The sequence below is a fragment of the Harpia harpyja genome, chromosome 14, assembly GCF_026419915.1.
Source record: "Harpia harpyja isolate bHarHar1 chromosome 14, bHarHar1 primary haplotype, whole genome shotgun sequence".
In the NCBI taxonomy this organism is placed as follows: Eukaryota; Metazoa; Chordata; class Aves; order Accipitriformes; family Accipitridae; genus Harpia; species Harpia harpyja.
Genome location: NC_068953.1, coordinates 5,502,012 through 5,515,515, shown reverse-complemented (window position 1 = coordinate 5,515,515; position 13,504 = coordinate 5,502,012). Strand labels below are relative to the sequence as shown.

Sequence of the window (13,504 nt, the reverse complement as noted above, 5' to 3'; positions counted from 1 at the left end):
GCAGAGGCATCATACAGCCCAACTAATTAGCTATTCCAGGGCTGCCACATCATTCTTGGAAGAGCAATACATTCAGGGTGGCACCAGTTAGTTGCAAAGTGGAATGAATAGGAAAATGCTTCCATCTGAATAGCGCTGTTGAATAGAAATGGTTTTAAAACAGAATTTCTGTTCCACAGGAAATTGCAACATTAAAAAAAAAAAAGTTTTATTGAAGATTAGAACAAAAATGAGAAATTTTAAAATTTCCTGTTTAAAGGAACTTCCAGGTTTTCTAAAATGTTTGGAACAGTAAGTTCTTCAGTATTACATGCAGCAATCCGCAGCCTCCATCTTCCAGTGGGAGCCTGAGTCCTTCCACAGGTCAAGAGCCTGAAAAGCGCTGTTCTGAAGATCTGAGGCCGCCTTTGCTCAGCCCAGGGGAGTCAAGGAGTGGGGAGCCTGAAAGTCCTCTTAGTTATTTCCCGCTGTGTCTCTCTTAATGCTTCCTGTTGTGTTTGTTTCTTTGTATTAATAATTAAAAACTCATTTGAGAGGTACTTGAACCTTGGATTTCCATACATATAGCAAGAACACTAATGGCTGTCTTGTGGGGCAGTCTATTTCATGTTTCTGTGTGTGGGTGTCACAGGGATTGCATCAACAGAAGAGATTCAGAAAGCCCCAGTCCATCGAGGGTTCAACAGCTTATGGAGCTCTTCTGAAGGTGGCACATACTGGCGCACAGGCTCCACTGGCATCAAGCACAAGCACCCAAAGGACTGCATGAGTTTATTTTGAAAAAGGCAGATTCTCCCTCTCTTTCCTCCCCCTGCTTCTGGTCAGAGATTCCAGTCATCACTGGCTATGCCCAGTAAAATTTTTTTACAGTATGAGAAAAAAAACCCAGCCTCCCAGACATCACTAAAGCCATCAAAGTGATTCCATTCCTGATAGCCTCAGTAGAAGGGTAAATTACTGTATTACACCTAGTCAGCTGTGCAGTGCTGCAGGAAGTGTGATTTTCAAAAACATCAAAGCCCTTTAGAAGCCTAAATCTAATTTCAGCAATGGGTGGGGTTGCCAGGAAACTAAATTTCATTTAAGGGCTTCCTAGTGCCTGGTTTACTTGTGAAAATGATACTTGGGCTCCTAAAACACTTAAGTTCTCTTGAAAAAAATCAGCCTGCTCTTTGTAATACATGTCTTTTAAACAACCTTGAAATACTGTCCACACTCTATTTACAATGATTGTTGATATCTTCGCAGTAAAGGAAATTCCCCAATAGAATTGATTTTTAAAAATAATTTTCTAAAGGTTGTAGTGTTTTTCTCTTGTGTATTCATTTGGGTTGAGTCTGTTTTGCACCATGTCAATTCTTTCCTCTTTTTGGTAAGCACAACATTCAGAGACATTTAATCCAACCTGACCTAACTTTCTAATCAGACTAGGTAGCGCTGCCATTGTATTTTGAATTACCCTCACTGGTGATCATTTTATGCTTTACCAAGTTGACAGTTAGTTTTGCCAGAACGTTCTTTTTAAATCTTTTATCCCAGGAGACTTGCATATTTATGGTTAGATAAAAGAAAGATCATTAATAGCTCCTTTTGGTGACTTTCGGGAATTAATTAAGCACTGGTTGTAGAATTGTTTATTACATTATGGAGTGAGATTCTTTGTGCTAGTTTGAGCGGTCATAAAATGAACCTTTCAAATGATCACTTGCAAGAATGATTAGAACCAGCTAGCAATTACTAACCCTGAAAGGAGAGCTTGATAACATTGTGAGAGGATGTTTTTAGACAGATATATAAACCTCCTATCCAGAAAACCATCTAAGCATTTTGCTAATTCAGGAACAACAATAAGCTGTTAGGGTTTTTTTCCCCTCAATACTTTACCATTTCTTTTTCTAAGCAAATTAAAATTCAGGAGCTTTTGCAGCAGTGTTTAGGGAATACCTGCTCATTAACAGAAGCTAATAACGTTCTTTTCTCTGGACCTGAATTATAGGGCATAAAAACTAACATCACTTCTGTTCAGTTTAGTTTAGTTCCCTCAAAACAGGGAGAAACTGCCAATTCCTTTTTTCTGTGTCATCTTTTTTTCAACATATTTTTTCCAAAGCTTTATTTGCCCAAATGTCATTTAGAAACTGGGCTTGGAACATTATCTAACTGTCTGCTATTTTCCTGTGTGTGATCTTTTCCCTTGTTAGCTGTATAGCTTACAAATAATAATACAGGAGCATAATACTTTGCACTCACTCTCTAACCACTAAAACCATCTCACTTCATTAGGAGATTTAATTTTAACCACACACAGTGAATGGGTATTGACTTTGGTGTCCCAGCTGGATGGCAGTTCAGTGACTGCATTCTGTTGAGCCATTGCTTTAAGGAACCAGAGTATTCTTTACTTCCTCTCCTGGATTGTTGTTTAATGTTGCAGGCACCATCCTAATGGCTCCCTTCAGTTTTCCCTCCAGAGAAGGCTACAGCGTGGTGGTGGCTGACATGAAATGATTCCTATGTATATTGTAACTTAGTAAAGTGTTTTGAGGCTGGAAGCAGACAGGCATAACATAAATCAATAATAATAGTAATAATCTGCTCCATACTAGAGAAAGATTCAAAGCCAGAGACACCTCACCCCAGCCAGTTTTAGGAAGGATGTGAAGCATCACTGTAATATTGAGAAGAAAAACCCCTGCCCTTGGCTAATCGTACCCTAAAGCCAAACTTTACATTCCCTTGTGGAGGTACTTAAGACCTGCTTTAGTTTTACATCTTTGAAAACACAACCGAAACGTTCCACACTAATATACAAAATAACTTGCCACAGTTTGAAGCTAGGGTGAACCTTCTGTTTACACTGTCATATTGTTACTGATGTATTTTTATCCTAGAGCTACACTACTGTAACTATCTCGATGCAAAAAATCCCAGCAGCAACATAATCCAGATAGGCACCACTTGATTCCTAGGAACATTCCCAATAGATCCAAGTGGTAAATGCTTGTAGGGCTTTTAAGAACTGTTGTCTTTCACTAATTAGTCTTTCTAGGGTTCACATATTCCATACAACACATAGACATAAACAAAGCAGGTTTTTTTAAAGAACAAAATTATAAATAACGGTAAGTAATTTTGTTGCACTTATTTTCTGTGCATTTTAAACCCGATTATTATTTTGCTTTTACAGTGAATAAGTACAAGTAAACCTTCTCTTACTGCATAATTATTTTTTTGTCCATTTCCTGTCAGAAGTAGTCATAATAATGCTGTGATCCCCAAGTATAGGATAAGGAAGAAAAATGGATGTAGCTCTGATCATTACCTACTGGAAAGGATCACTATGCAATGGAAAATCTCTGTTTATATTTTATTTACAATTTTTAAACAAATACCTATGGAGAAAAAATGAAATAGCTTGTATAACCAAAGTTGAGCCAATTTATTTAAGAGCCTGGAACTATTTATGTTTGAAGAGAGAGGAAGAGAAAAAAAAATCTGAGCCGTGTTTGATGTAGCAAACAGAGCTGATCTTCTCTCTGTTTGGATGTAGCTGTGGACCTGGGTGCCAAATTATTTTCCAGATAGTGATGCTAAGTTGTCTAGGCCACTTTAGCCCTTGTTACCTTTTTGTTTAGTTTGTTATTTTAGCAGAATATGTCGTGTTTGTCGGGACTGCCCAGCTGCCTTCTAGGATTTCTGTTGGATGGAGACAAGATTTTTTTTATTTTCTATGACAGTGTAGCTCCTTAAAAAAGAAAAGTCGGCTTAGGTCAGGAAAGGAGGAGTTATGTCTTGCTTAAATTTTGACAAAAAGTTGTTCCCTGCCTTCCTTCTTCCAAGGCAATTTGTGGTTCATTTCAGAATTTTTTGCATGAGAAAAATTTAAATTGTCTTTAAATCACTGGTTCAGTCCTAGCTAGATATGCAGTAGCCACAGTATGTTGCTATTGCATGGCTGCATGAAATGGGTTGGTTATAGGCAAGTACTCTTGTCCAGGAGAGGCTGGTGCAATTTGGTGTTATCATTAGAAGTCTCAGCTAAAGAATGAATGGAGCTACCTTTTCATTAAGGGTCAGCACCTGAGATCATGGGATAAGGAAGCCTACCAGGCTAGGCCTATATGATATAAGTTCTGTAGCTCAAAAAAAATAATCTGTATTTGAGATTCTCAGTTGACATGTCACTGTGTCAATGGAAATTTTTCACTGAAAATTTCAGTGTGAAAAACCTCAAAGATTTTACAAAAGCTATCTACAATATTTGTGTGATTCTGCATGTTTTACTCTCGGGGGTAATCCTTTCACAACCAAATAATCTTATCATTTTGCATGGGCTTCTGCTTGTCCCTGTGAGCACATACAAACAGCATATACCTATGTTTTGTAATTATGTATTTGATTTGTCTATCAATAGTTGACTTGCCATGTTTGATCAAGTTTGGATTTGTTCCATAGCAGGATTCCTGCAGTGATCCTTCTAGCACTATACAGTGGGTTTGACTCCAGACAGGTTTGCCTGGTCTAATAGGTAGGGCTTACATAAAGACCTAAATACATACATATATATATATACACACACATATATATACATATGACATGTCCAGCTTTTTTCCCCACTTTGGCGGCAACTAACTGTTCACATAGCAGTGTCAGAGTAGAAAACAGCAAGCCTGTGCTTTCTTTGATATCTGGAAGAACCCTGCTTATGGAAATGAATGCTTTTAGAAATTAATCTTAGGTATGAAAATGTGGTGCTTTAATATTAATACCTATGCATCTTTCTACAGTAGATGCTATGTCACTGTTTGATCCTGTTCCAGTCTATAGTGGAATTAAGTAGCATTCTGCATTCAACTGGATCTTGAAAGCCTTTTCACTTATTATTCAAAGTTTCTTTGTATATTCTGAAACTTTCTTTCTTTCCCCAAAACAGTTCTTACTCCATAAAAAGGAAAGAGAATACATTTCTTTGTAAGACATTTGAATTTATCCTGCTGAATAGGTGTGGTCTGATATTTTTTACAGTAGTTCATTTATGGCATTTTATTAGGTCTCCTGGGCACTTTATTTGCACATTACATTTTGGTAGCTAACAGGACTGTGCAATTTGCCTTCTATTTTTATGCCTAGCAAGTACAGAAATGTATAAATGTTAAAACAAACCTTTCTATTTCTAGCTCCTGTCAATGTCTGTAGTATGTGTTGTACTTAAAATTTAAGAACTACTATTTTTTAAGTTTGCTATGTATTTAAAACCACCTTTGAACATGGGTCACATGTTGAGTGATGGTGTAGTTAACTAATATAGTTGATCAGACACCAGTTACTCAATTCAATCATTCTTTCCTCCTGTTTTGTGTTTTATAGGAATTTTGAACAGCAGCTCAAGATGAATGGCTATGAGAAAACCCAGACATAGAGGCTCTGGTTTTGTCTGCCTTTGGTGTCTAAGAAAAAGGCTCATATCATGATGTTGCTAAATTTTAGACATTGCTTTACCTTTTACATTTGCTTTGCCTCACCAAAATTAATAAGTATTTTTAAAAATTATTTGCATGTGGCTAAGCGTTACAGCTTCCCATTCATAGGTATTGCATAGAAGAGGTGAATTTCTTATAGTCAGTGGCAGGACTGGAACTCAAGACCTTCAGCTTCTGTCTTGAAGGAGGTTCCTGATTTAGCAGATCTTTTGATTCATGGGTTTGGGAATGGTTCCTCACTGGAGACTTAAACAAAACCAGAACGTCTTCAAAGTGATTGTGGCAAAGTTTCCTGCTCACCACTTTGTCTGAAGTCTTCTCTGGTCCATCATGGACTTTTCTGGACCAGTTACAAGCATAAAGGGTCTAAAACATAGTCAGTTTGCCTCTCCAACCAAAACCTGATACTGTTCTAGTAATTACATCTGACCCACAGAACTGATAAATGAATGTAAATTTGGAATCAGGCCTTTGGATCTGCTTCGAACTCTTATCTCATGTATGAGCATAAATTGCAGGGTTTACTGTTTTCATGCATGAGTGCCCAATTAGTTCACGCATGAACACCCAATCAATTTATGCATGAGCGCCCAATCAGTTCATGCATGAGCACCCATTTAATTTACTAATGAACACCCAGCTGGTTCACACATGAGCGCCCTATTAACTCATGTCTGAGCAACCAATGAGTTCATGCATGAGTACTCACTCAGCTCATGCCTGAGTACTGTATTGGGCATATATGGCAGGTTTCAGTAGCCAGGGGCCACAGGTGTGGGAGGAGGTCAGCAGATGCTGGGTGCTGGTCACAACTGGCCCAGCTAGCTCTAAATGCGATGGAAAACCCCATCGCTGAGTGTAACCCCATGGTGGAGACAAGGGAAGTTGACCGTAGGAAAGGGGGAGGATAGGTGTTTGGCTTAAGTTGAGCCTGGGAAAGGCAGTGGAAAGGCGTTCACTTAAATATTTGTTTAATTGTTTATGTTTTCTTTCTTCTCACTCTGAATGAGTGATTAGAAGTTTGTGTTAATTGGCAGTAAATTAAATTAAGTAAAAATTCCCCAAATCAAGACTGTTTTGCCTGCAACACCTGGCTGCAGTGCTAGGGAAAGGTGAAAGCTCTTTAAGTTACTGTAGGGATTAGTTTATAAAGAAATAAAAGCCTTAAATATAATTAATTATAACATCTATGCAGCTAAGTCCTTCTTTAAAAATATATTACAGGAGAACCAGAGGAAAAGCAGTGGAATCCCATTAAACAGGTTACTTAGTGTTTGTGTGTTTATTTCCTTTGTTAACAGTGCTGTGCAGTGTTCTGGTTTGTCTCATACATTGTGATAGATTACTTTTTTGTTTGCATTTTCCCAACTGCTCATTATTAATTAGATTTTAATGTATTATGTTTTGGGAAGAAGCTGAGCCTAACTCATGCATGCTTCACACAAATAAGTAGTCCTTACGTTCATAAGCTTTCCCACCAGCTTTGGTTACGCAGACTAGATGAGTAAAACGTACCCACTGGGAGTGGAAATTTGCAGAATCGGAGCCAAGCCTGTTATACCTTTCTAGGATGTGAAGCCTTTGCATAAGAACCCCATTTATTCTCCAATCGCTTTTCACAGTTCCAACACTTATGTTCTCCCACTTTTCTTTCCATGGCCAGAGCGGGATATGTTTGTCATTGCACTGCAGGGCTGAGACACAAATCTTGGCTGTTATTATAATCCATTGTAGCTTTTTAACCACTGGCCCACATTGGAAGGCAATATGCACCCACATGGCACATTTTCTTAGTTATTTATAAAATGTTGGTAAGATGTCATTTTCACTAACAGAAAGGAAAAAAGTTCCTTCTTGTACTGGAATAGCTGACCTTATTACAAATGGATAAAGAATTGTTAGTACTTAGAAAACACTAATTAAATACTTGAGAAAAAAACAGTCAATAATTTTTTTATTTTCTCTTGGTGACAATTTTATTACAATGTAATAAAAATAGTATCTTATAAATCATTTATATAATGTAGACTTGCTATAAGATGAACTAGTGAAGCCATGATCAAGCAAAGATGTGTCTTTGGCACGCAGCCTGCTGTCATAATGCTTCCCATAAACATCAAGACATAAAATAGAGTATTCTGGCCTGGGTCAAAGGAACATCCAGAAACAGGGCCACAAGAAAGGTTATTTAACATCATCGGTTATTATTAGCAGGCGTAAAAGGTAAAGGAGCCCACAGCTGTCAGGGAAGAAGCTTTACTGCAAGTAAAGTATTTGATTATTAAAAAAAAAAATCTCTGAAACATGTATGATGAAGATTTATAGCCACAGAAGTTTCAAATGAAGATGTGCTCTCTAGGAATAGTCTAGGAACACTCTTCTTGGTACTCTTCTGATGAGAGGCCCTTAAACCCACCCATAGATCTTTCACACTAAAACGCAGCGATGCTTTATTCACTTCAGGTGGACGCAGTGCTGGCTGTTTGCATCTTTTTTATTCCTCTTCAGCCTTATTGATGTTTCTACTGACCCAGTATGAAGAGCCTTGAATAAGTTTACAGAAATAACTGAAATAATAGATAAGATCCAAAATAATGAACACTAGTACTTAGAGCACTTAGGAGCTCAGGTTTTCATTTTAGTAGTACCTAGAAATCTTAGTCCCAGGCTATGACTACACTGTTTTAACTTCTGTGTTTGCACAGCAATATGCCTAAGTCCCTTATGCATTGTAGTAAATCCCGGTTAGAGTCCCTAAACAAACAAATGAAAAGTTCACCTGTCCCTTTTATAAATGCTGTGGCTCGTACCATATTGTCCCTGTCTATGCTCTTACTGAGCTGATGCAACCAATTCCAGATGTTCTACGTTAGTCTGCATTTATGGATGGATTATACCCTTCATGCAAAAAAACAAATCCATGGGAACAAATGCAAACTCCTCAGTGCCAAACATTTGTCTTTTCTTAATGGAAGCACTATGCTGGGATCTCTGTCAGTACTCCCTACAGCTGGTATGACTTGTCTTTCTCCTATCATTCTTTGGAGAATTTCCAAACAAGAGAGAGGCATGAACAGAGCCTGAACCCAAATCTGCAAAAATTGGGTTCCTTTCTTAAGTCAGGCTGGAAAGAAGAGTTCAAGACAGCTAGGAGGAGCTGACCAAATACTGCAAACAATGTTCTCTCTCTGAGCTGGTGATGCCGTCTACACCAACAAACTGGTTCTTGCTTTTCAGTAGTGTTCAATTCTCTTCACTTGTGTTATACATCTAAATATTTGTTTTGGCACTTGCATCCTGATTTTATTCACACGAATGGCAGTGTTCAATATCCTTGCACCAAGCTGCTAAGACATTATGAAGGTAAATTATTAAAATTATTTTTTAAAGTTCAGCAGGCAGAAAAAGATGGTGTGAAGTGGTTTCTGGTGTTAGTTCTCTCTTTCAGTTTTACTTTTCAAAGGAAGCTATTGAACAATGCAATTATTTGTTTGGAGGCCCTTGGAAACACAAGCCTAAGATCACAGTGTCCTTCAGCCTAGGCCCTAGACATGGGGAGGAAGGGAAGGAGAGACAATCTTTGCTGCTTAAGTCTGGGTTAAAAGCTGTAGTGGCATAATACTTTGCCCAAGGTCACGCAGCAAGTCAGTAGCAAATGCGAGAATAAAACCCAGAATCCCAGCTCAGTACATTATTCTGTAGACCCCATCAATTTAGCAAGAGAACTCATGTCCCTTGCTCTAATTAATCTACTCAGCAATTCAGTGAGTAATTTAAGTGCAAGCAAAAATAATGCCAAGAGAAGTGACAAGTTCTAGTGTGGCTCGGGCTATTTACTTGACTCAGAAAAAGGTGCTTTCCTGAATGAATCTACAATAGGGTCAGGAGGTGTTTTGTGCCTTCACTTTGTCTCTTGTCTGTCTGTCAATCTCTGATAAGCTGTTTAAGGAATGCTCAGTATAACAGATAGCGAGTGGAAAAGAAACAGGTGAAAATAAACTTCTCCCTTTATTTTAAAGTGCATGAATTGAGTATTAAAAAAAAAAAACCAACTTGGCCACAAGTAAGTTACATAACTTAAGCCAGTCTAAAATTATGTGCCAGCAATTTACATGAGTTTTATGTAACTGTTTATACTGCTGTTTATTTAAAAATTACTACTTATCTTGGCGACCGCAGCAACACATCGTGCATTTGCTAGTTCTGGAATACAGGGCACCTTCATTAAAACACATAGTCACCAATATATTAAACACACAAAAAAACCCTGCTCTGACATAACGTGAAGTGTCAGATGGAAAGCCGCAACAGCAAAGACATTCAGCGTTCACGACAAAGCAGCCCTTTGGGGTGTTCAGAACAGGACTGGAATATGCTCCATCCTTAATTCACCCAACAGCTTTCAGGTCCTTTACAGCACAGTTGGTACAGTCTACAAGACCAGCTCTTGTTCCTGGGCTCTTATAAAGGACCCTCTTCATCTTCAGGTTTTTATATTTGAGCATTTTTATATGCAACTTTTAAAGTGCTGAGGTTAGCTAGCCTTTTGTTCTTTCTTAAAGTCCCAAGTACTTTAGAGTTACACAAATGGTTGATATTTTTTGTTTACTACCAGAGCAGTCTCTCCCAGCACTCTCTCTCAGAAAGTAGACAGACATTTAGTAAAATCTTCATTATGAGTTTCTCATGCACAAAGTTACATAATTTTTAGACCCAGATTAATCACAAGGGTAAGACCATGGACATGTAGCTTTTTATTGTACCAGAAAGTGCTATATATATCCCACATAGCCAGAAAGTGTGAGCAATGCTGGCCTAATAAATGTTATATAGGACATAGGAGTTTGTCCCATGTTGTTTTGGGGCCTGCTGAGTGAACAAGATGCTCTACCTCTCCTTGCTTTCATTTTCCCATCTATTAAATAGCGACACTGGTATTCACACACTTCTAAAAGGTTTAAAACCCAATGAATGAGTATAGTAGAATATTATGGATTATCTTTAGACAACCATTATGGTAAAAAGCGGAAACCTGGCAATGTATAACAGGAGATATAAACCTCATTGATAAATGACTTAAGTTGATTTGCATTTTTTTAAAACTATATCATGTCATCCTCTTCTCACTTCAATCAGTAAATTCATGGGGGAAAAAGTTTGTTAAAATCAAAAGTAAGCAAAAAATATCCAAAATTTGTTATGAGTTTCTTTATGACAGATATCATGAGTCAGAGAATTACATTCTGTCAGAAATAGCAATGTTTCAGTGTATCCTGTTGATATGTTTTCAGTAGTACTTTGAAACAAGAGGGAAAAGAAGGCACTATTCCAACACAGCTGTTCAAAAAATATTTATTTTTCAGTTAGGGAAATTTTTATTGAAACTGGGGGGCAGGGTTTTTTCCAAATGTGAGGTTTTTAAATATATATATATATATGTGAAAATTTGAGTAACTTTGTATACACCATCTTGTTAGGCAAATATCCTTTAAAGGGGGGGGGGGGGGTCTCAATCATAATGATAACCATAACCTGACCCACAAACTAATATCATATTCCTATGTTTTCAATTTCATGGGGCTGAACCACCACAGGGTAACCTAAAAAAATAAGTGCAAAATGCTGGCAGTACTTGGCTGTATAATGAGAAGCACAGCTGAGCCCCGGCCTAGCAGCCAGTGAAAACTCGGCTGGTTGAGGGGATCGGAGGGGTACACAGCCCTCCTCAGGACCTTGTGAGAGGACTAGCAGACTCAGTCGCTCTCCCTAGCAAGTAGCTGTCCTTCAAGGGACTGGGAGATCATGGTGTCACCCAGCAAGTGGATGAGGGCATTGGCCCTGCACATGGGGTTTCACTAACAACATGAGTTGGGGCAACAGTTTGCCCTAGAACATCGGAGCAAAGCTGTGATTTATTATTTCAAACCTCACTTCCTCAACTGTTCCTAAGATGGCTTTAAAGGCAATGTCAGCCTTTTCTCCCTTGGTAACTCAGCTTCTTTCTCTAACTCGGTGGTCCTTGATTATTTCTGAGAACTGCCATGCTGTTGCTTCTCATAATACTAGTATCATGATGTTCCTGCTGTACACATGCTTGCAAACGTGTAGGATTGCAATCCTGTTTAGATTAAGGCAGTTAATTCCTTTTCAGACAGTGTGTTAGGATCTCTAAATATTAAGAGCACTCTTCTAAATGCCAGAATAGAGGTGGAAGGGTTGAGAAAGAGACCCACAACAAGAACAGGGCTGCAGTGTTTATTTGTGTAAGCTACCCAAATTAAATATGCCTCTTGAACTACCAGTTTATATTCGGGCAGTCTCCAGTCCATAGAACAGCTAAAAATTTGGGAAGCTCAAAAGCAGCTTAAAGCTGCTTATTTCACCCTTGGCTTTTGTTTTGTGCTGCTTAAAGTGCAATCTTACCACTGCCCCTCATGCTGAGAAGCACACTCAGTCATGCCTGGGGATTTCAGTGAATACAGGATTTGTTGGCAGAATCTGTCTTGAGTGACACTATCTTGCTTTACAAGAATCTTTGAAAAGAAAAATGCTATCTGAAGTGACTGCAAGCCTGTTGATAACACGTTCAGCAGTTCCAACAGGGTTTCTCAAATTTATCCTTCTGGAAAACAGACAACATGGCTAAGTTTGCAGCATGTATACAATGTCCTCAATGATTTAATACAGTGGAGTTATAAACCCTGAAAATCGTGGTTTACAATGGAAACTCTGACAGGCCATCAAGTTCAATGGTACTTATAAGTATTTCTATAATTAAGTTGTCAACAAAAACCTACAATACAGTACCATAACACTCTCTACATTTTCTTACTAATGTACAGAGATAGCTTCCACTAAAGGTGGCAGTAATTAGGTATTTAAAACCCCTGGAAAACTAGAAAAACATACACTGAAAAAGTTCAAAGACAATAGACGAAACCAATATCCTTTTCATTGCAGAAAATACAAAAATGTTGCAGAACATGCTGTGCATTCACAAACTGCAATCACAGAAAAGGAGCATTTAGGAGAAAGAAAAAATGAGTTGTGCTATTGATACTTGGCTATTTTAGAAAAATGTGTTGGCAGTTAAATGTTGTATATGCTGAGCAAAAAATTCTATGAAGCCTTTTTCTTTTAATGTGAAAATACTAGTATGACACAGCCAGAAGATGAAAATTCCACATGTTGAAATTAAAATACCTATACCCTCTGATCTGTTCTAAATTATTGACTCCAATACTAATAAATATGCACATAAAGTATCTATAAACTATTTTGTGAATCTGAAAGGGAAAGTTTTGGGTTGAATTCTCTACTTTGGTGTAAATCCAGTAAATCGATGGGACTTTCCCATGTCTACAGTAGAATAATTTAAGAGATTAATTTCACTATGGTTTTCCTGGAAGTTTGAGTCTGAAGGTACAAGTTACTAAATCCCAGAGGTATGACTCTGGGATTAACCTTAACTGTAACCATGGTACCTGTCATTAATAAAGTATAATTTAAGAAAAAGTGGCTGTTTTCCTACCTGCAGCCTCCAGTTCCCCACTTGCATATATTCTTTTTTTAAAATCATCTAGTAGTTTTTCATGGTCTGTTTGATACTATTTTACGTGTACATTCATTTTTGCAAGTCCTGAGGAAGAGTACTGACAGCAGGACTACTAATTTCATAACCCCTTAAGCAGGAATATGAGTTGTCTGTACAAGTTGATGGGAGCACTTTGGTGAAGGTACTCATTGTAATTTAGGCTGTAGGATGGGTTGGGAGGCATGTGTCAGTCCAGCACCACTTAATTCACATCAAAATTGGATACCACTTAACAGGTCCTTGTGGAGCTCTGTAATTTCAGTGACCACAGCAGCATCAGGCTTGGACAAGAGAGCCAGAACCCACTGAAACCAATGAAGAGACTCCAGTGAGTGTCAGATCTAGTCCAGGGAGGATATTTCTATACAAATTAGCCAAGGCTAGGTGATGAGAGTTTTGTGGACCTGTGGAGCCAAAAGGGCGCTCTGCC

The 13,504-nt window shown here is 38.1% G+C and overlaps 1 protein-coding gene across 1 annotated transcript in view; it reads left to right on the top strand.

Moving 5' to 3' along the window:
• ANKFN1 (ankyrin repeat and fibronectin type III domain containing 1) overlaps nt 1-13,504 on the top strand; it is a 66,942-nt gene that overhangs the window by 14,442 nt on the left and 38,996 nt on the right. The window lies entirely within an intron of this gene.